Source organism: Pan paniscus, chromosome 2 (assembly GCF_029289425.2).
Source record: "Pan paniscus chromosome 2, NHGRI_mPanPan1-v2.0_pri, whole genome shotgun sequence".
Lineage (NCBI taxonomy): Eukaryota > Metazoa > Chordata > Mammalia > Primates > Hominidae > Pan > Pan paniscus.
Genome location: NC_085926.1, coordinates 18933009 through 18957668, shown reverse-complemented (window position 1 = coordinate 18957668; position 24660 = coordinate 18933009).

The following is a 24660-nucleotide window of genomic DNA, read 5'->3' as shown; positions in this document are numbered from 1 at the left end:
ATGCTTGGGTGAGGGAGAGAGACATGATTGTGGGAACTGGTATTGAAACTCAGTCCTGCCCTGTCACAGTGGAACACAGCACAGGGCAGAATTTGTCCAGTGACCATGGAAGAAGCATTTAAACCAGTCCCAGCCAGAGGGTACTCCTCCACTCCAGTGGCAAGAACCTGAGTTCTGCCTAGCCCCACCACCAGAAACTAAAGTGCCATGGAGTCCTGAATAAATATTAAAGGCAGTCCACAAGGACTGCAGAACTTTGGCAAGTCCTTGTGCTGCACTGGGCTCAGAGCCAGTGGACTTGGGGTGAATGTGACCCAGTGAGACACCAGATGGGGTGGCCAAGGGAGTTCTTGTATCACCCCTCCTCCAACCCCAGGAAGTGCAGCTCAGGGAAAGACTCCTTCTGCTTGAGGATAGTAGAGTAAAGAGTAAAAGAGTAAAGAGGACTTTGTCTTGCAACTTGGATGCAAGCTTAGCCACAATAAATAAGGCAGCAAGCACCTGAAGCCTCTGATTCCAGGCCCTAGCTCCTTGATGGAATTTCTAGACACACCCTGGGACAGAAGGGAATCCACTGCCCTAAAGAGAAAGATCCAGTCTTGGTAGTATTCACCACTTTCTGACTAAAGAGCCCTTAGACCTGGAATAAACATCAGCAGTAGCCAGGCAGTAGTCATCACAGGCCTTAGGAAAGACTCAGTACCATACTGGCTTCAGGAATGACCTGGCACAGTCCCAGCTGTGGTGGACACAGGATTGCTTGCATCACCCTTCACCAACTCCAGTTAAACATGGCAAGACTCCATTTGTTTGGGGGAAACTGAGGGATGAGGACAAGAGACTCTGCCTGGTAATCAAGAAAGTTTCTCCAGACTTTATCCAAGCCCACCAAGGTGATACTTATATGATTCCACAAGAGTTGCAACATTACTGGGCTTGGGGTGCCCACTAGTGCAGATACAGCTGTAGTGACCAAAAACTTAGATCACAACACTCAATTCCTTTTGAATACCTGGAATGCTTCTCAAGGAGGATGGTACAAATAAGCCCAGACTGCAAAGATAAGAATAAGTACCAAACTATCCAAGCCCAGACATTCTGAACATCCACAAGCATCAAGACCATCCAGGACAACATGGCCTCATCAACTGAACTAAAATAAGGTACCAGGGACCAATCCCAGAAGGACAGGCATATGCAACATTTCAGAACAGAGGATTCAAAATAGCTATTTCAAGGAAGCTCAACAAAGTTCAAAATAACACAGAGAAGGAATTAAGAATCCTATCAAAGAAAGTTAACAAAGAGATTGAAATTTTTTTTTTTTTTGGTGACTTTTTTGTTATTATACTTTAAGTTTTAGGGTACATGCGCACAATGTGCAGGTTAGTTACATATGTATACATGCGCCATGCTGGTGCACTGCACCCACTAACTCGTCATCTAGCATTAGGTATATCTCCCAATGCTATCCCTCCCCACTCCCCCAACCCCACAACAGTCCCCAGAGTGTGATATTCCCCTTCCTGTGTCCATATGTTCTCATTGTTTAATTCCCACCTATGAGTGAGAATATGCGGTGTTTGGTTTTTTGTTCTTGTGATAGTTTACTGAGAATGATGATTTCCAATTTCATCCATGTCCCTACAAGGGACATGAACTCATCATTTTTTATGGCTGCATGGTATTCCATGGTGTATATGTGCCACATTTTCTTAATCCAGTCTATCATTGTTGGACATTTGGGTTGGTTCCAAGTCTTTGCTATTGTGAATAGTGCTGCAATAAACATATGTGTGCATGTGTCTTTATAGCAGCATGATTTATAGTCCTTTGGGTATATACCCAGTAATGGGATGGCTGGGTCAAATGGTATTTCTAGTTCTAGATCCCTGAGGAATCGCCACACTGACTTCCACAATGGTTGAACTAGTTTACAGTCCCACCAACAGTGTAAAAGTGTTCCTATTTCTCCACATCCTCTCCAGCACCTGTTGTTTCCTGACTTTTTAATGATTGCCATTCTAACTGGTGTGAGATGGTATCTCACTGTGGTTTTGATTTGCATTTCTCTGATGGCCAGTGATGGTGAGCCTTTTTTCATGTGTTTTTTGGCTGCATAAATGTCTTCTTTTGAGAAGTGTCTGTTCATGTCCCTTGCCCACTTTTTGATGGGGTTGTTTGTTTTTTTCTTGTAAATTTGTTTGAGTTCATTGTAGATTCTGGATATTAGCCCTTTGTCAGATGAGTAGGTTGCAAAAATTTTCTCCCATTTTGTAGGTTGCCTGTTCACTCTGATGGTAGTTTCTTTTGCTGTGCAGAAGCTCTTTAGTTTAATTAGATCCCATTTGTCAATTTTGGCTTTTGTTGCCATTGCTTTTGGTGTTTTAGGCATGAAGTCCTTGCCCATGCCTATGTCCTCAATGGTAATGCCTAGGTTTTCTTCTAGGATTTTTATGGTTTTAGGTCTAACGTTTAAGTCTTTAATCCATCTTGAATTGATTTTTGTATAAGGTGTAAGGAAGGGATCCAGTTTCAGCTTTTTACATATGGCTAGCCAGTTTTCCCAGCACCATTTATTAAATAGGGAATCCTTTCCCCATTGCTTGTTTTTCTCAGGTTTGTCAAAGATTAGATAGTTGTAGATATGTGGCGTTATTTCTGAGGGCTCTGTTCTGTTCCATTGATCTATATCTCTGTTTTGGTACCAGTACCATGCTGTTTTGCTTACTGTAGCCTTGTAGTATAGTTTGAAGTCAGGTAGCATGATGTCTCCAGCTTTGTTTTCTGGCTTAGGATTGACTTGGTGATGTGGGCTCTTTTTTGGTTCCATATGAACTTTAAAGTAGTTTTTTCCAATTCTGTGAAGAAAGTCATTGGTAGCTTGATGGGGATGGCATTGAATCTATAAATTACCTTGGACATTATGGCCATTTTCACGATATTGATTCTTCCTACCCATGAGCATGGAATCTTCTTCCATTTGTTTGTATCCTCTTTTATTTCCTTGAGCAGTGCTTTGTAGCTCTCCTTGAAGAGGTCCTTCATGTCCCTTGTAAGTTGGATTCCTAGGTATTTTATTCTCTTTGAAGCAATTGTGAATGGGAGTTCACTCATGATTTGGCTCTCTGTTTGTCTGTTATTGGTGTATAAGAATGCTTGTGATTTTTGTACATTGATTTTGTATCCTGAGACTCTGCTGAAGTTGCTTATCAGCTTAAGGAGATTTTGGGCTGAGACAATGGGGTTTTCTAGATATACAATCATGTCGTCTGCAAACAGGGACAATTTGACTTCCTCTTTTCCTAATTGAATATCCTTTATTTCCTTCTCCTGCCTAATTGACCTGGCCAGAACTTCCAACACTATGTTGAATAGGAATGGTGACAGAGGGCATCCCTGTCTTGTGCCAGTTTTCAAAGGGAATGCTTCCAGTTTTTGCCCATTCAGTATGATATTGGCTGTGGGTTTGTCAGCCACAATGAGATAGCTCTCATTATTTGGAAATACGTCCCATCAATACCTAATTTATTGAGAGTTTTTAGCATGAAGGGTTGTTGAATTTTGTCAAAGGCTTTTTCTGCATCTATTGAGATAATGATGTGGTTTTTGTCTTTGGTTCTGTTTATATGCTGGATTACATTTATTGATTTGCATATATTGAACCAGCCTTGCATCCCAGGGATGAAGCCCACTTGATCATGGTGGATAAGCTTTTTGATGTGCTGCTGGATTCGTTTTGCCAGTATTTTATTGAGGATTTTGGCATCAATGTTCATCAAGGATATTGGTCTAAAATTCTCTTTTTTGGTTGTGCCTCTGCCCAGCTTTGGTATCAGGATGATGCTGGCCTCATAAAATGAGTTATGGAGAATTCCCTCTTTTTCTATTGATTGGAATAGTTTCAGAAGGAATGGTACCAGTTCCTCCTTGTACCTCTGGTAGAATTCGGCTGTGAATCCATCTGGTCCTGGACTCTTTTTGGTTGGTAAGCTATTGATTATTGCCACAATTTCAGCTCCTGTTATTGGTCTATTCAGAGATTCAACTTCTTCCTGGTTTAGTCTTGGGAGAGTGTATGTGTTGAGGAATTTATCCATTTTTTTCTAGATTTTCTAGTTTATTTGCATAGAGGTGTTTGTAGTAATCTCTGATGGTAGTTTCTATTTCTGTGCGGATCATTGGTGATATCCCCTTTATCATTTTTTATTGCGTCTATTTGATTCTTCTCTCTTTTTTTCTTTATTAGTCTTGCTAGCAGTCTATCAATTTTGTTGATCCTTCAAAAAACCAGCTCCTGGATTCATTAATTTTTTGAAGGGTTTTTTGTGTCTCTATTTCCTTCAGTTCTGCTCTGATTTTAGTTATTTCTTGCCTTCTGCTAGCTTTTGAATGTGTTTGCTCTTGCTTTTCCAGTTCTTTTAATTGTGATGTTAGGGTGTAAATTTTGGATCTTTCCTGCTTTCTCTTGTGGGCATTTAGTGCTATAAATTTCCCTCTACAAACTGCTTTGAATGTGTTCCAAAGATTCTGGTATGTTGTGTCTTTGTTCTCATTGGTTTCAAAGAACATCTTTATTTCTGCCTTCATTTCGTTATGTACCCAGTAGTCATTGAGGAGCAGGTTGTTCAGTTTCCATGTAGTTGAGTGGTTTTGAGTGAGTTTCTTAATCCTGAGTTCTAGTTTGATTGCACTATGGTCTAAGAGATAGTTTGTTATAATTTCTGTTCTTTTACATTTGCTGAGGAGAGCTTTACTTCCAAGTATGTGGTCAATTTTGGAATAGGTGTGGTGTGGTGCTGAAAAAAATGTATATTCTGTTGATTTGGGGTGGAGAGTTCTGTAGATGTCTATTAGGTCCACTTGGTGCAGAGCTGAGTTCAATTCCTGGGTATCCTTGTTAACTTTCTGTCTTGTTGATCTGTCTAATGTTGACAGTGGGGTGTTAAAGTCTCCCATTATTAATGTGTGGGAGTCTAAGTCTCTTTGTAGGTCACTCAGGACTTGCTTTATGAATCTGGGTGCTCCTGTATTGGGCGCATATTTATTTAGGATAGTTAGCTCTTCTTGTTGAATTGATCCCTTTACCATTATGTAATGGCCTTCTTTGTCTCTTTTGATCTTTGTTGGTTTAAAGTCTGTTTTATCAGAGACTAGGATTGCAACCCCTGCCTTTTTTTGTTTTCCATTTGTTTGGTAGATCTTCCTCCATCCTTTTATTTTGAGCCTATGTGTGTCTCTGCACGTGAGATGGGTTTCCTGAATACAGCACACTGATGGGTCTTGACTCTTTATCCAATTTGCCAGTCTGTGTCTTTTAATTGGAGCATTTAGTCCATTTACATTTAAAGTTAATATTGTTATGTGTGAACTTGATCCTGTCATTATGATGTTAGCTGGTTATTTTGCTCGTTAGTTGATGCAGTTTCTTCCTAGTCTCGATGGTCTTTACATTTTGGCATGATTTTGCAGCGGCTGGTACCGGTTGTTCCTTTCCATGTTTAGTGCTTCCTTCAGGAGCTCTTTTAGGGCAGGCCTGGTGGTGACAAAATCTCTCAGCATTTGCTTGTTTGTAAAGTATTTTATCTCTCCTTCACTTATGAAGCTTAATTTGGCTGGATATGAAATTCTGTGTTGAAAATTCTTTTCTTTAAGAATGTTTAATATTGGCCCCCACTCTCTTCTGGCTTGTAGAGTTTCTGCCAAGAGATCCGCTGTTTAGTCTGATGGGCTTCCCTTTGAGGGTAACCTGACCTTTCTCTCTGGCTGCTCTTAACATTTTTTCCTTCATTTCAACTTTGATGAATCTGACAATTATGTGTCTTGGAGTTGCTCTTCTCGAGGAGTATCTTTGTGGCGTTCTCTGCATTTCCTGAATCTGAACGTTGGCCTGCCTTGCTAGATCGGGGAAGTTCTCCTGGATAATATCCTGCAGAGTGTTTTCCAACTTGGTTCCATTCTCCCTGTCACTTTCAGGTACACCAATCAGACGTAGATTTGGTCTTTTCACATAGTCCCGTATTTCTTGGAGGCTTTGTTCATTTCTTTTTATTCTTTTTTCTCTAAACTTCCCTTCTCACTTCGCTTCATTCATTCCATCGCTGATACCCTTTCTTCCAGTTGATTGCATTGCCTCCTGAGGCTTCTGCATTCTTCACGTAGTTCTCGAGCCTTGGCTTTCAGCTCCATCAGCTCCTTTAAGCACTTCTCTGTATTGGTTATTCTAGTTATACATTCTTCTAAATTTTTTTCAAAGTTTTTAACTTCTTTGCCTTTGGTTTCAATTTCCTCCTGTGGCTCGTAGTTTGATCGTCTGAAGCCTTCTTCTCTCAACCCGTCAAAGTCATTCTCTGTCCAGCTTTGTTCCATTGCTGGTGAGGAACTGCGTTCCTTTGGAGGAGGAGAGGTGCTCTGCTTTTTAGAGTTTCCAGTTTTTCTGCTGTTTTTTCCCCATCTTTGTAGTTTTATCTACTTTTGGTCTTTGGTGATGGTGATGTACAGATGGGTTTTTGGTGTGGATGTCCTTTCTGTTTGTTAGTTTTCCTTCTAACAGACAGGACCCTCAGTGGCAGGTCTGTTGGAGTTTGCTAGAGGTCCACTCCAGACTCTCTTTGCCTGGGTATCAGCAGCTGTGTGTGTAGAACAGCAGTTTTTCGTGAACCGCGAATGCTGCTGTCTGATCGTTCCTCTGGAAGTTGTGTCTCAGAGGAGTACCTGGCCGTGTGAAGTGTCATTCTGCCCCTACTGGGGGGTGCCTCCCAGTTAGGCTGCTCAGGGGTCAGGGGTCAGGGACCCACTTGAGGAGGCAGTCTGCCCATTCTCAGATCTCCAGCTGCGTGCTGGGAGAACCACTGCTCTCTTCAAAGCTGTCAGACAGGGACATTTAAGCTTACAGAGGTTACTGCTGTCTTTTTGTTTGTCTGTGCCCTGCCCCCAGAGGTGGAGCCTACAGAGGCAGGCAGGCCTCCTTGAGCTGTGGTGGGCTCCACCCAGTTCGAGCTTCCTGGCTGCTTTGTTTACCTAAGCAAGCCTGGGCAATGGCGGGCGCACCTCCCCCAGCCTCGCTGCCTCCTTGCAGTTTGATCTCAGACTGCTGTGCTAGCAATCAGCGAGACTCCGTGTGTGTAGGATCCTCCGAGCCAGGTGCAGGATATAATCTCGTGGTGCACCGTTTTTTAAGCCCATCGGAAAAGCTCAGTACTCAGGTGGGAGTGACCCGATTTTCCAGGTGCTGTCTTTCACTCCTTTCTTTGACTAGGAAAGGGAACTCCCTGACCCCTTGTGCTTCCCGAGTGACGCAATGCCTCATCCCGCTTCGGCTCGCGCAAGGTGCGCTGCACCCACTGACCTGCGCCCACTGTCTGGCACTCCCTAGTGAGATGAACCCAGTACCTCAGATGGAAATGCAGAAATCACCCGTCTTCTGCGTCGCTCACGCTGGGAGCTGTAGATCGGAGCTGTTCCTATTTGGCCATCTTAATTTGGTGACCAGAAAGACTTCTCATCTTCTTATCTGTAATACTGGATACTTTCAAAATCCCAAGGAAAGGATGTCTTGAGTCGTAATTATGTTCCTGGGCACACTAACACTCAGGAGGGGGAGGGCAAAACTCAAAATTGAAATTTTTAAAAAGTCAAGCAGAAACTCTGGAACTTAAACATTCAATTGACAAACTGAAAAATGCATTAGAGTCTCTCAACAGCAGATCTAATCAAGGAGAATAAATACCGAGGCTGAAGACAGAAGACAGCCTACTTGAAAATACAGTCAGAGAAGAAAAAAGAAAAAAGAATGGAACACACTTACAAGATCTAGAAAATAGCCTCAAAAGGACAAATCTAAGAGATATTGGCTTTAAAGAGGAAATAGAAAGAGAGACTGGGGTAGGAAGTTTATTCAGAAATAATAACACGGAACTTTTCAAATCCAGAGAGAGATATCAATATTTAAGTACAAGAAAGCCATAGAACATCAAGCACATGTAACCTAAATAAGATAATTAATAATCAAATTCCCTAAGGTCAAGGATAAGGACACTAAAGCATCAACAGAAAAGAAACAAATAACATACAAAGGAGCTCCAATGTCTGGCAGCAAACTTTTCAGTGGCAACCTTACAGGCAAGGAGAGAGCGGCATGACATATGCAAAGTGCAGAAGGAAAAAAATCTTGTCTTAGGATATTATATCCAATAATATATCCAACACATCCTTCAAACAGGAAGCAGAAATAAACACTTTCTGAGACAAACAAAAGCTGAGGAATTTCATCAACACAGACCTGTCTCACAGGAAATGCTAAAGAAAGTTCTTCAATCTGAAAGAAAAGGGTGTTATCAAGCAATAAGAAATTATCTGTGGGCACAAAACTCACTGATAACAGTAAGTGCACAGACAAACACAGAATACACTAACATTGCAATTGTGGTGTGTAAATTACTTATATCTTGAGTATGAAGACTAAAAGACCAGCCTATCAAGAATAATAACTAGGCCAGGCACAGTGTCTCATGCCTGTAATCCCAGCACCTTGGGAGGCCAAGGTAGGCAGATTGCTTGAGGTCAGGAGTTTGAGACAAGGCTGGCCAACATGGTGAAACCCTGTCTCTACTAAAAATACAAAGATTAGCTGGGCATGGTGGAGTCCACCTGTAATCCCAGCTACTCAGGAGGCTGAGGCAGGAGAATCACTTGCACCTGTGAGGCGGAGGTTGCGGTGAGCTGAGATCATGCTACCACACTCCAGCCCGGGCAACGGAGACCCTGTCTCAAAAAATAATAATAATAATAACTACAAAAGCTTTTTCAAAAATAGTAAAAATGACAAATAGAAACAAGAAGTTAAATAGTAGGGTGATGAAGTTGAATTACACAGTTTTTGTTAGTTTTCTCTTTGCTTGTTTTTTCTCTTAGAATCAGAGTTAAATTGTCATCAGTTTAAAATAGTGGCTTATAAGATATAATTTGCAAGCATTGTGGTGGCCCTAAATAAATAAATAAGTAAATAAATAAATAAAAAGTAAATATACGAAATATGAAAAGCAGGAAATTAAAACATACCACCAGAGAAAAATCACTTTTCCACAAAGGAAGACAGGAAGGAAGGCAGGAAGGAACGAAGGCCATAAAACAACTAGACAACAAATAACAAAATGAAAGTAGTAAATTCCTACCTATCAGTAAGAACACTGAATGTAAATGAACTGAATTCTCTAATCAAGGGACATAAAATGGCTCAATGGATTGAAAAAAAAAGACCCAAATATATGCTGCCTACAAGAAACTCACTTCACCTCTGAAGACACACAGACTAAAAATAAAGGAATTAAAAAGATATAACATGCAAATGAAAACCAAAAATATAAAAAGCTGGAGTAGCTATACTTACATTAGATAAAATATATTTTAATATAAATACTGTAAAAAGAGACAAGGTAATTGCATAATGATTAAGGGGTCAATTCAGCAAGAGGAAATAACAATTTTAAATATATATGTATACAACACCGGAGCACCAAGATATATAAAGCAAATTTTATTAGAGCTAAAGAGAGTTAGACCTCAATACAATAATAGCTGGAGAACTAAACACCCCACTGTCAGCATTGGACATATAGAAAATCAGCAAAGAAAAACTAAACTTAATCTGCACTATAGACCACATGGACCTAATAGATATTTGGAGAACATTTCATCCAATGGTTGCAAAATACAAATTCTTCACAGCACATGGATCATTCTTGAGAATAGACCATATGTTAAGTCACAGAAAAAGACTTTAAAAACTAAAAAAAATTGAAATCTTATTAAGTAATTTGTCTGACCACAGTGGAATAAAAGTATAAATCAACAAGAAGAGGAACTTTGAAAACTATACAAGCATATATAAATAAACTGTATGCTTCTGAATGAGGAGTGAGTCAATAAAGAAATTATAAAACAAATTTCTTTAAACAAATGAAAATGGAAACACAGCATACTAAAACCCATGGGATACAGCAAAAGCATTGCTAAAAGGAAAGTTTATAGCAGTAAGTACCTGCATTAAAAAAGTAGAAAAACCTCAAATAAACAACCTAATGATGCATCTTAAAGAACTAGAAAGCAAGAGCAATCCAAACTGAACATTAGCAAATAAAAGAAGTAATAAATATCAGAGAACAAATAGCTAAAATTGTAACAAAAATATGAAAGATGAAAAACATGAAAAGTCAAGTTTTTGCAAGGCAACTTTTATTCAAATGAAGAGCAAAAGAAAGAAACAAAATCAGAGATGAAAAATGAGACATTACAACTGATACTGCAGAAATTCAAAGGATCATTAGAAGCAACAACTATGAGCAGCTATATCCCAATAAATTGAAAAACTTAGAATAAATAAATAAATCCCTAGATACATAAAACCTACCAAGATTGAATCATGAAGAAATTCAAAACCTAAATACACCAATGACAAGTAATGAGATGAATGCTATAATAAAAAGTCTCACATCAAAGAAAATTCTGGATCCCAATGGTTTCACTACTGAATTTTACCAATAATTTAAAGAAGAGCCAATACCAACCCTACCCAAACTATTGCAAAAAATAGAGGAGGGGGGAACACTTCCAAACCTATTCTATGAGGGCAGTATTACCCTGATAACAAAACCAGACAAAGACACAACAAGAAAGAAACTATATGCCAATATCGCTGATGAACATTATTCAAACATTCTGAACAAAATACTAGCAAACCAAATTAAACAACACAATAAAAGAATCATTCATCACAACAAAGTAAGATTTATGCCAGGGCTGCAAGAATATTACAACATATGTGACTCAATCAATACGATACATCATATGAACAGAATGAAGGACAAAAAACATATGATAATTTCAATCAGTGCTGAAAAAGCATTCAATAAAATTCAACATCTCTTCAGGATAAAAACCTTCAAAAAGATGGCTCTAGAAGGAACATACCCCAACACAATAAAAGACATGCATAACTGACCCAAAGCTAGTATCAAATGTGGAATACATGAAGTCTTTCCTCTAAGATCTGGAATATGACAAGGATGCACACTTTAACTGCTGTTATTCAACATAGTACTGGAAGTCTTAGCTAGATCAGCTAGACAAGAGAAGATATAAAGCACAACCAAATTGGAATAAAAGAAGTCAAGTTATCTTTGTTTGCAGATAATATGATCTTATACTTGGAAAAACCTAAAGACTCCATCAGAAAACTATTAGAACTGATAAACAAATTGGGTAAAATTGCAGGATACAAAATGAACACATAAAAATCAGTAACTTTTCTATATGCCAAAAGCAAATAATCTGAAAAAAAAAACTAAGACAGTAACCCCATTAAAAATAGCTAGAAATAAAATAAAATTTCAAGGTATAAACTTAACCAAAACAGGAAAGATCTCCACAGTGAAAACTATAAAACATTGATGCAAGACATTGAAGAGGACACAGAGAAATGGAAAAATATTCCATGTTCATGAAATGGAAAAATCAATATTGTTATACTGTCTATTCTACACAAGGCAATCTACAGATTCAATGCAATCCCTGTCAGAATACCAATAACATTCTTCATAGAAAGACAAAAAACATCCTAATATTTATATGGTACCACAAAAGGCCCAGAATAGCCAATGCTGTCCTGAGCAAAAAGAACAAAGCTGGAGGAATCACATTACCTGATTTTAAATTATATTACAGAGTTGTAGTAACCAAAACAGCATGGTAATATCATAAAAACAGACACATAGATCAAAGGAACAGAATGGAGAACCCAGAAATAAATACACTTACCTACAGCGAACTCATTTTTGACAAAGGTTCCAAGAACATACACTGGGGAAGGGACAGTCTCTTCAATAAATAGTACTAGGAAAACTGGATATCCATACATGGAAGAATGAATAGACCCCTCTCTCTCACTATATATAAAAATCTAATCAAAATGGATTAAAGATTTAAGTCTAAGAGCTAAAACTATGAAACTACTAAAAGAAAACATTGGGGAAACTCTCCAGGGCATTGGAGTGGGCAAAGGTTTCATGAGTAATGGTTCACAAGCCCAGGCAACCAAAGCAAAAATTGACAAATAGGATCACAGCAAGCTAAAAAGCTTCTGCACAGCAAAGGAAACAATCAACAAAGTGAAGAGGCAATCCCCAGAATAGGAGAAAACATTTGCAAGCTAACCATTTGGCAAGAAATTAATAACAAGACTCTACAAGGAGCTTAAATAACTCAATAGGAAAAAAATCTAATAATCTAATTAAAAATGGGCAAAAGGCCCAAATAGACATTTCTCAAAAGAAGACATACAAATGGTTAACAGGTATATAAAAACATGCTAGCATTATTAATCATCAGAGAAATGCAAATCAAAACTGAAATGTGTTATCATCTTATTCCTGTTAAAATGGCTTGTATCAAAAAGACAGACTGAGGAATCATGGCAAGAATACGGAAAAAGGAGAATACTCACACACTGTCGGTGGGAACATACATTAATACAGCTACTATGGAGAACAGTATTGAGTTTCCTCAAAAAATTATAAAAAAAGAAAACTATCATATAACATAGCAATCTCAGTGCTAGGTATATATCCCAAAGAAAGGAAATTATTATATCAAAAAATATCTGCACTCCTATGTTTATTGCAGCATTATTCACAATAGAAAGATTTGAAATCAACCTAAGTGTCCATCAACAGATGAATTAATAAAGAAAACGTGATATATATGCACAATATAATATTATTTGGCCATAAGAAATAATGAAATCCTATCATTTGCAAAAACATGGATGGAACTGGAGGACATTATGTTAAGCAAAATAAGCCAGGCACAGAAAAACAAATTTTGCATGTTCTCATATGTGGGAGCTAAAAATTAAAACAATTGAACTCTTGGAGATAGAGAGTAGAATGATGGCTACCAGAGGCTTGGAAGGGTAACGGGGGACTTGGAGGATTTTCTGATGATTAATAGGTGCAAAAATATAGTAGAAGGAATGAATAAGACCTAGTATTCGATAGCACAACAGGGTGACTACAGTCAACAATAATTTACTGTACATTTAAAATAACTAAAAGAGTGGAAATGGAATGTTTCTAACACAAAAAAATGATAAATTCCTGAAGTGAAAGATACCTTATTTACCCTGATGTGATTATTATTGGATGCCTTTATCAAAAGATGTACCCCATATGATGTGATTACTCCATTGCATGCCTTTATCAAAACATGTATCCCATAAATATATACACCTACTGTGTACCCATAACAATTAAAAATTAAATAACATCAATTAAAAAAATGGGAAATTTTGTATAAGAACTTCAATTTCCAACCTTTTATGAAATCAGATCCAGCAATCTGAATGTCATTCTTCTCACCTAGTAACAGTGGGTTTCAGATTTGCTGCCTCCTCTTAAAGAGGTAGACTCTCCAATTTGTCCCCAGTCTGCTCCCTTTACCTTCCTCACTTCTCATTTCCCTGTAGAGTGTTTTTATATTATTTTAGTAATGTTGCTGTATTCACACAAGGGACACCCCTTGGAGAATCTTCCCCTCATGAATCACCATTCTTACCTTAACCCCACCTGTCCACACCCATACCCCCATATAGCAGCACAAGTACAATCAGGCCAAAGCAGGCTGAAATGCCTCTTGCCCAAAGTTGTGAAATCGAAACCTTTTTTTTTGTCCATGGCATCAGGCAGGAATTGATCAGAGAAGTGAATGTTCCAGGAGTGACTGAAAATATGGGGCTTCTCATAGAGATTTTACCATTTAATATTGTGGGAGCTGGTGAAACAGTAGATGTGGGGCTATTGTGTTTGCATCTAGTTCTGGGCCTGATATCAGCAGGACTTGCTGTGCAAAAAAAGAAAAGTCGCTGTTAAATAGAAGAGCAGGACCAGCTGGAACCTCTGAGGAGATCTGGGACTCAATTCCATGCTTCCTGCTTGGTTAATGAGAGTGATCTGCTGGAGAAGCCAATCCTCTTATGGAGATAAACAGAATCCTGGCCCAGGGTTCACAGAAGGTGAAGGATGAGACCTAGCCAGAGTTGGAAGAACAGTGCTCGACTACTGCCTCACACCAACCAGGCAAGCCAGAATACCTGTGATAAGGTGCATGAGCTACAACCAATCCTGACTCTGCACCAACCCTTCAAGCATAAATATGACCATTGTTTTATTACTGCCTTTTAGCCCCATGCAGAATTTTCTTATGGCCAATTGGTAGCTTGGAACCATAAAAGGAAGGAGATTCTGGGAATTGTAATTGCAGTTCAGCTAAATTAAAAAAAAAAATAGAGCCGGGCTGGGCGTGGTGGCTCACGCCTGTAATCCCAGCGCTTTGGGAGGCCGAGGCAGGCGGATCACAAGGTCAGGAGATTGAGACCATCCTGGCTAACACGGTGAAACCCTGTCTCTACTAAAAATACAAAAAATTAGCCGGGTGTGATGACGGGCGCGCCTGTAGTCCCAGCTACTCAGGAGGCTGAGGCAGGAGAATGGCGTGAACCCGGGAGGCGAAGCTTGCAGTGAGCCGAGCTCGCGCCACTGCACTCCAGCCTGGGCGACAGAGCAAGACTCCGTGTCAAAAAAAAAAAAAAAAAACCCCAAAAAACAAAAAAACAAAACCCGTAGAGCCACAATAGCTAAGAGTCAAGAAATCTTAACTGTCATAATCTCTTGCCTTGATAGCTTCATTTTCCCACCTTTGAGTCACCAGAAGGATCAGAAGCATGCCAAGATTTTTGTTTGTTTTTCAATGAGACTTGGAAGAATCCATAGAACTTGGGTCATGAGATATTCATAGGATAGTGCCTCCTAATTGTCTGCTACCCTTACATAAAGCCTGAAAGACTCATTTTGCAAGTCCAGCTTCTATCTTGATTGACTACCACAAACCTATCTCTCTTCTTCCTGGTTCAATCCCGCCTTAGCCAACTAGTTCCAGTGCTCTGAGGCACTGACTCATCTGTATTCCAGGCCCACTCCCCTCAGGGTAAGGATGCTTCCATCCAAGCAGCAGCCACTGACATTACCATTGCCACATTTGTTCTGTTCTTAGGCCCCAGCCCTGGTTTCAAAAGTCTCTGACAGGAAGAAACTGCAGAATCTTGTTTTACACACAGTAAAGGCCTTATGTAATCCTGCTCATCCACTGATGACCACATGCATTAGTTCTGACGTTGCTGCTCAGCACAGCAGCTTACAGGGAAAGCAGAAAACAGAAGCACCTCCCCTCAGGGTTACCCTTATCTGTAATGGCTTATACTGCCTGAGGACTGGGCTTTCATTTTTACAGCTGCCTGTGTAGTACTCACATGCACAGGTAACCTGCCCCAAGTGCATTCACAAAGCCCAGGTTAGGTGGCAGTTCCAGCCTGATCCTCACACTGTGCTCAACCCTGGTCTACGGCAACAACTGAAATCCACCCTTACACTCATAACAAATTTCACATTAAGGGCCCTGAGTGTCTTCTGCTGCTGATCAGCCTCACTTGGGACAATCTTAATAAATCAGAGTCATTCTAATAATCTTTAACCCCAAAGAGAAGGACATTTTAATCTTTTCTTTCCTAGAATCTCGTTGATCCCTTATACAAACTTGACCACCCTTACCAGTTTACCATGCTAAGAGCTATGGAATGGGGAGGAGTTAAGCCTTAAAAATTGCCCCATTGTGCTCAGTCTTAGCTGAAGTTCTCCCTAAAGTGATATGAGGAAACAGGAATGAGGGATAGGTAGAGTGAAACAGGAAAGGAGAAAAAACTAAGACAAGGATGCATGATCGAGTTGACCCCTGCTATGTGACTGATGTTCATCACATGAGATTTTCTGGAAAGCCTTATAAAATACATCTTCGACCCATCTGTCTGGGAGATAGAAAAGGAAATAATTTATCTATTGGCCTCCTAATTCGTTCACATTTCTGGGTTGCGTGTATTTTGAGTTTTGAGTGGAAAAGCTCATGTGGAACTGGTTATTACAGCAGTGGCTGGGAAAGTAATAGGGCTGAGCAGAAAGTGGGGCACAAGAGGAGTCAGGGGCAGCTTATTCATTGCAATGCTTAGCTTCACTTATGCCTTTCAGTAAGGCCATGTCCACTGACCTGGTTATAGAAGACTACTGTCTTCCTAAAATTTAAGAAAATGTGTTCATTTTATAGAAAAATAGGGTGTAGACACCAAATTTTTGGAGAAAATATCAAGCTTACCTTTGTGATCTTCCCACTGATTTAGACATTAATAAACTCACTGGATTAGATATAAATAAAACATGACAATAACTGATTCCTTACATAATCAAATAATACATATTTTCCCAAGGAAAAACTTTTCAATTACAGAGGCTTCCCAGAAGCCCGTATTTGCAATGATGCAACATATGCATTGTTGTGTTCCAGCAATATAGTTGAAAAATTGTTGATTGTTAAATTAAGTAAAATTGAACTGGCATGAATTGAAGGAGTGGGAGGAAGACGATATAATCATTGTGCTAGGGACGTTATATCAAATATGAGGTAGGTAATAATATTCCCATTTTGCAGATGAGGAAACTAAGGTTTAGAGACAATAGGTGAGTTGCTAAACATCACACAAGTAGTAGTTAATATGGAAGTTCATGAATTCTAACAGCCAACCCTCTTTCCACAATACCAAATGCTACCTTGAATTGATACAAATGTAAATTGAGTCAAAGTTAACTGAAATGAATAGTATTGAACTGGAAAATTCATCACAGTGCAGAGATGTGGGGCTCAAGACTCTGTAGTGCTCACATTAATTATGGTATATCATTACATCCAACACCAATCACTATATGCCTATTTCCTAAGGGTGATTCTTTAAAATATTGAACTCTTAATATGTCTTTAATCTACTTTTATTAATAAAAGTTTTAGTTAATCAAAAAAGTTTTGAACCAAACTCTTGGGTGATTTATATTGCTGTAATAATACCTACCTCTTTCTTTGTGAGAATGGCCCCTTTGGTCTCAGAGTGCAGGAAACAGTCCCGATTAGCATTGGTTCATAATACTTCTGGTCTCATTTGACCTGTCCGCATGGTGCAAAGTTGTCTGGAATAATAATCATAGTAGGAACGTTCACTAGTGCATCAGCTATCAAGATAAGCTTTTAGGAAGCAAGTTCTGTACTTCGTTTTTAAAAGTCATCTCACACTTTGAGCCAACACACTTAAGAAAAAGCAACAACTGGCAATATTATCATTGTGGAATGCTACTTACAGGTGGCTTTTAAAAACTAGATCAAGTTCAACTGCCTCATTTTTCAGAACAGGAAACAATGCTAAAACACCAAACTGATCTCCCAGTTTACATAGAATATTCACACATCTACTATCCTGTCTCTTACGTAATTTGAGGCATCAGCCCCAAGAGATTAAGCAAATTGCCTAAGGTCTCATGGTTAATTAGTGACAAAACAAATATGAAGAGTCAGAAACCTTGAGGTTTGTTAAATGTGTACTTTTTTTGACTTATTTGGTGAACAAATATATATTGAGCAAGGTGGAATAGACACTGTACTTAGAAATTTGCATTGGAATGGCAAAAAGAGAGTGTGAAATATTCAGTAAGTGCTGTATTGCCCTCAACCTGCATACAGTCTAATAGCAAAGGAAAAGTTGCCAATAAAATTGGAAAATGCCTGTGAGTAGTTCTAATCATTTGAGAGGAAAGTTCATGTAGGAGTGATTACATTTAGCTCAATGAAGTCAAAGGTCCTCAATGATTTCTAAGTGGGAAGATATTTGCGTAGATTTTTAGATAAGCAGGATATGTAGATATATATAAGCAGAATTTGTAGACCTGGAGCATACAAAACAGAGGGAATGGTTCTAGACAGGGACAGGCAGCAGAGAACTTAAGATGTAGAAAATAATAAGGACTCTGCTTTCTTATTTCTCAGTCACATTATATTTCTAGACTTTACTGTCTATAAAAACGTGATTTATCTTAGAATCGATTTCAAAAGAAACTTACCATCTGTAAGGATGTGAAATAAAATGTGTATTAAACAAATGATAGACTTTTCAATTGATAGTGTTTCGTAGTCAAGGACTATTGATAATTCATTTTGGCAAAATCATTCAAGGGTGAATGGAGAAAAGTAGCAGAAACTTCAACTTCAAATTTATCTTGTGGAGAAATCATGAAAGGCCTTGAAAATCTGATTAAAGTTATGGAGACTTTACTGTGTGGGCAATTAGAAGCTATTAAAAGAGGAAGATTACTGAGAGGTGATTAAAATAGTTAAGCACAGAAATAATCTGAAGCACCAAATTAGTTGCTGAATAACCAGCCATTCCAAAACAACGGTTTTGGAATGCTTTAGTTGCTTAAAACAACAAACATCTATTTATCTCACAATTCTACAGGTTGGTAATTTGGGCTAGGCTTTGCTGGGCAATTCTGGTTTCAGCTGGCCTCACCCATGTAACTACACTCAATTAGTAGGGCTGGCTGATCTAAGATGGCTTCAACTGGGATGGCACATGTGGTCTCCATGTGGTTTTTCATCATCCAGCAGACTAGCTTAGACTTGTCCACGTGGAGGCTTCAAAGAGTTTCTGCAGAGAATAGAATTGCCAAGGGCACATGAAACCTAGGTTTACAACTGCCACAATGGCACTTCCACTGCATTTCATTGGTCAGAGCAAGTTACAAGTTCAGACCATATATAACGGATGGAAAAGCAAAGCCTACCTTTTGATTCAAGATACTGCAAGTGGCAGTGCAAAGGGGCATGAGTAAAAGGAAGAGATGAAAATAGTTATGTTCATTTTTTTCAGCAATCTGCCACACTCTCCAAATTATTACTTCCTTTGTTATTTTTTTCTTTCTTAAAATTTTTATTACTATAGTAACACCATAGAAAAATAAGCTATTTTTGTGAAACAGACCTTATTAGTAATCTCTATCTATTGTTACCTTTATTGCTAAAAGGAAGAACTGCAATACTGTTTTTAGTTAAAAATCACCAGTTCTATTTTGATGATTCAGTTCTATTCTAATAGGCCTAAATAGATATAATCTTCTAGCCATATTTAATAGGAACTAATTTAATTTTATAACTAAATTTGTCTTTTTTTTCCTCTTGTGCTTAAATTACATTATAATAAACACAATATTCTAGTCTTAGTGAAAAGTATAAATCAGTGGAGGCCCATGAAAGATATTCCAATATGTTATTTAAAAATATTTGGTAGGCCAGGTGCAGTGACTCTCACTTGCAATCCTAGCATTGTGGAAGGCTGAAATGGGAGGATTGCTTGAGCCTAGGAGTTCAAGACCAACTTGGGCAACATAGTGAAACCCTGTCTTTACAAGAAAGGAAAAAAATTAGCCAAGTGTAGAGGTGCATGCCTGTGATCCCTGCTACTCAGGAGGCTGAGGTGAGAGAATTGCTTGAGCCTGGGAGGTCAAGGCTGCAGTGAGCCATGATGCTGCCACTGCTTTCCAGCCCGGGAGACAGAGCAAGATCAGGTCTATAAAATACAACTTAAAAAAATGAATGCTGAGAGAGGAGCCAAGATGGCCGAATAGGAACAGCTCCGGTCTACAGCTCCCAGCGTGAGCGACACAGAAGATGGGTGATTTCTGCATTTCCATCTGAGGTACCGGGTTCATCTCACTAGGGAGTGCCAGACAGTGGGCGCAGGTCAGTGGGTGCGCGCACCGTGCACGAGCCGAAGCAGGGAGAGGCACTGCCTCACTTGGGAAGCGCAAGGGGTCAGGGAGTTCCCTTTCCGAGTCAAAGAAAGGGGTGACGGACGTACCTGGAAAATCAAGTGACTCCCACCCGAGTACTGCGCTTTTCCGACGGTCTTAAAAAACGGCGCACCACGAGATTTTATCCCGCACCTGGCTCGGAGGGTCCTACGCCCACGGAGTCTCGCTGATTGCTAGCACAGCGGTCTGAGATCAAACTGCAAGGCGGCAGCGAGGCTGGGGGAGGGGCGCCCGCCATTGCCCAGGCTTGATTAGGTAAACAAAGCAGCCTGGAAGCTCTAACTGGGCGGAGCCCACCACAGCTCAAGGAGGCCTGCCTGCCTCTGTAGGCTCCACCTCTGGGGGCAGGGCACAGACAAACAAAAAGACAGCAGTAACCTCTGCAGACTTAAATGTCCCTGTCTGACAGCTTTGAAGAGAGCAGTGGTTCTCCCAGCACGCAGCTGGAGATCTGAGAACTGGCAGACTGCCTCCTCAAGTGGGTCCCTGACCCCTGACCACCGAGCAGCCTAACTGGGAGGCACCCCCCAGCAGGGGCACACTGACACCTCACACGGCAGGGTATTCCAACAGACCTGCAGCTGAGGGTCCTGTCTGTTAGAAGGAAAACTAACAAACAGAAAGGACATCCACACCGAAAACCCATCTGTACATCACCATCATCAAAGACCAAAAGTAGATAAAACCACAAAGATGGGGAAAAAACAGAACAGAAAAACTGGAAACTCTAAAACGCAGAGCGCCTCTCCTCCTCCAAAGGAACGCAGTTCCTCACCAGCAACGGAACAAAGCTGGATGGAGAATGACTTTCACGAGCTGAGAGAAGAAGACTTCAGATGATCAAATTACTCTGAGCTACAGGAGGACATTCAAACCAAAGGCAAAGAAGTTGAAAACTTTGAAAAAATTTAGAAGAATGTATAACTAGAATAACCAATACAGAGAAGTGCTTAAAGGAGCTGATGGAGCTGAAAACCAAGGCTCGAGAACAACGTGAAGAATGCAGAAGCCTCAGAAGGCAATGTAATCAACTGGAAGAAAGGGTATCAGCAATGGAAGATGAAATGAATGAAATGAAGCGAGAAGGGAAGTTTAGAGAAAAAAGAATAAAAAGAAATGAACAAACCCTCCAAGAAATATGGGACTATGTGAAAAGACCAAATCTACATCTGATTGGTGTACCTGAAAGTGATGGGGAGAATGGAACCAAGTTGGAAAACACTCTGCAGGATATTATCCAGGAGAACTTCTGCAATCTAGCAAGGCAGGCCAACGTTCAGATTCAGGAAATACAGAGAACGCCACAAAGATACTCCTTGAGAAGAGCAACTCCAAGACACATAATTGTCAGATTCACCAAAGTTGAAATGAAGGAAAAAATGTTAAGGGCAGCCAGACAGAAAGGTCGGGTTACCCTCAAAGGGAAGCCCATCAGACTAACAGCGGATCTCTCGGCAGAAACTCTACAAGCCAGAAGAGAGTGGGGGCCAATATTCAACATTCTTAAAGAAAAGAATTTTCAACCCAGAATTTCATATCCAGCCAAACTAAGCTTCATAAGTGAAGGAGAAATAAAATACTTTACAAACAAGCAAATGCTGAGAGATTTTGTCACCACCAGGCCTGCCCTAAAAGAGCTCCTGAAGGAAGCACTAAACATGGAAAGGAACAACCGGTACCAGCCGCTGCAAAATCATGCCAAAATGTAAAGACCATCGAGACTAGGAAGAAACTGCATCAACTAACGAGCAACATAACCAGCTAACATCATAATGACAGGATCAAATTCACACATAACAATATTAACTTTAAATGTAAATGGACTAAATGCTCCAATTAAAAGACACAGACTGGCAAATTGGATAAAGAGTCAAGACCCATTAGTGTGCTGTATTCAGGAAACCCATCTCACGTGCAGAGACACACATAGGCTCAAAATAAAAGGATGGAGGAAGATCTACCAAGCAAATGGAAAACAAAAAAAGGCAGGGGTTGCAATCCTAGTCTCTGATAAAACAGACTTTAAACCAACAAAGATCAAAAGAGACAAAGAAGGCCATTACATAATGGTAAAGGGATCAATTCAACAAGAAGAACTAACTATCCTAAATATATATGCACCCAATACAGGAGCACCCAGATTCATAAAGCAAGTCGTGAGTGACCTACAAAGAGACTTAGACTCCCACACATTAATAATGGGAGACTTTAACACCCCACTGTCAACATTAGACAGATCAACGAGACAGAAAGTCAACAAGGATACCCAGGAATTGAACTCAGCTCTGCACCAAGCAGACCTGATAGACATCTACAGAACTCTCCACCCCAAATCAACAGAATATACATTTTTTTCAGCACCACACCACACCTATTCCAAAATTGACCACATACTTGGAAGTAAAGCTCTCCTCAGCAAATGTAAAAGAACAGAAATTATAACAAACTATCTCTCAGACCACAGTGCAATCAAACTAGAACTCAGGATTAAGAAACTCACTCAAAACCGCTCAACTACATGGAAACTGAACAACCTGCTCCTCAATGACTACCGGGTACATAACAAAATGAAGGCAGAAATAAAGATGTTCTTTGAAAACAATGAGAACAAAGACACAACATACCAGAATCTCTGGGACGCATTCAAAGCAGTGTGTAGAGGGAAATTTATAGCACTAAATGCCCACAAGAGAAAGCAGGAAAGATCCAAAATTGACACTGTAACATCGCAATTAAAAGAACTAGAAAAACAAGAGCAAACACATTCAAAAGCTAGCAGAAGGCAAGAAATAACTAAAATCAGAGCAGAACTGAAGGAAATAGAGACACAAAAAACCCTTCAAAAAATTAATGAATCCAGGAGCTGGTTTTTTGAAGGATCAACAAAATTGATAGACTGCTAGCAAGACTAATAAAGAAAAAAAGAGAGAAGAATCAAATAGATGCAATAAAAAATGATAAAGGGGATATCATCAACAATCCCACAGAAGTGCAAACTACCATCAGAGAATACTACAAACACCTCTACGCAAATAAACTAGAAAATCTAGAAGAAATGGATAAATTCCTCAACACATACACTCTCCCAAGACTAAACCAGGAAGAAGTTGAATCTCTGAATAGACCAATAACAGGAGCTGAAATTGTGGCAATAATCAATAGCTTACCAACCAAAAAGAGTCCAGGACCAGACGGATTCACAGCCAAATTCTACCAGAGGTACAAGGAGGAACTGGTACCATTCCTTCTGAAACTATTCCAATCAATAGAAAAAGAGGGAATCCTCCCTAACTCATTTTATGAGGCCAGCATCATTCTGATACCACAGCTGGGCAGAGACACAACAAAAAAAAGAGAATTTTAGACCAATATCCTTGATGAACATTGATGCAAAAATCCTCAATAAAATACTGGCAAAACCAATCCAGCAGCACATCAAAAAGCTTATCCACCATGATCAAGTGGGCTTCATCCCTGGGATGCAAGGCTGGTTCAATATATGCAAATCAATAAATGTAATCCAGCATATAAACAGAACCAAAGACAAAAACCACATGATTATCTCAATAGATGCAGAAAAAGCCTTTGACAAAATTCAACAGCCCTTCATGCTAAAAACTCTCAATAAATTAGGTATTGATGGGACGTATTTCAAAATAATAAGAGCTATCTATGACAAACCCACAGCCAATATCATACTGAATGGGCAAAAACTGGAAGCATTCCCTTTGAAAACTGGCACAAGACAGGGATGCCCTCTCTCACCACTCCTATTCAACATAGTGTTGGAAGTTCTGGCCAGGGCAATTAGGCAGGAGAAGGAAATACAGGGTATTCAATTAGGAAAAGAGGAAGTCAAATTGTCCCTGTTTGCAGATGACATGATTGTATATCTAGAAAACCCCATCGTCTCAGCCCAAAATCTCCTTAAGCTGGTAAGCAACTTCAGCAAAGTCTTAGGATACAAAATCAATGTACAAAAATTCTTATACACCAAAAACAGACAAACAGAGAGCCAAATCATGAGTGAACTCCCATTCACAATTGCTTCAAAGAGAATAAAATACCTAGGAATCCAACTTACAAGGGATGTGAAGGACCTCTTCAAGGAGAACTACAAACCACTGCTCAAGGAAATAAAAGAGGATACAAACAAATGGAAGAACATTCCATGCTCATGGGTAGGAAGAATCAATATTGTGAAAATGGCCATACTGCGCAAGGTAATTTATAGATTCAATGCCATCCCCATCAAGCTACCAATGCCTTTCTTCACAGAATTGGAAAAAACTGCTTTAAAGTTCATATGGAACCAAAAAAGAGCCTGCATCGCCAAGTCAATCCTAAGCCAAAAGAACAAAGCTGGAGGCATCACACTACCTGACTTCAAACTATATTACAAGGCTACAGTAACCAAAACAGCATGGTACTGGTACCAAAACAGAGATATAGATCAATGGAACAGAACAGAGCCCTCAGAAATAACGCCACGTATCTACAACTATCTGATCTTTGACAAACCTGAGAAAAACAAGCTATGGAGAAAGGATTCCCTATTTAATAAATGGTGCTGGGGAAACTGGCTAGCCATATGTAGAAAGCTGAAACTGGATCCCTTCCTTACACGTTATACAAAAATCAATTCAAGATGGATTAAAGACTTAAACGTTAGACCTAAAACCATAAAAACCCTAGAAGAAAACCTAGGCATTACCATTCAGGACATAGGCATGGGCAAGGACTTCATGTCTAAAACACCAAATGCGATGGCAAGAAAAGCCAAAATTGACAAACGGGATCTAATTAAACTAAAGAGCTTCTGCACAGCAAAAGAAACTACCATCAGAGTGAACAGGCAACCTACAAAATGGGA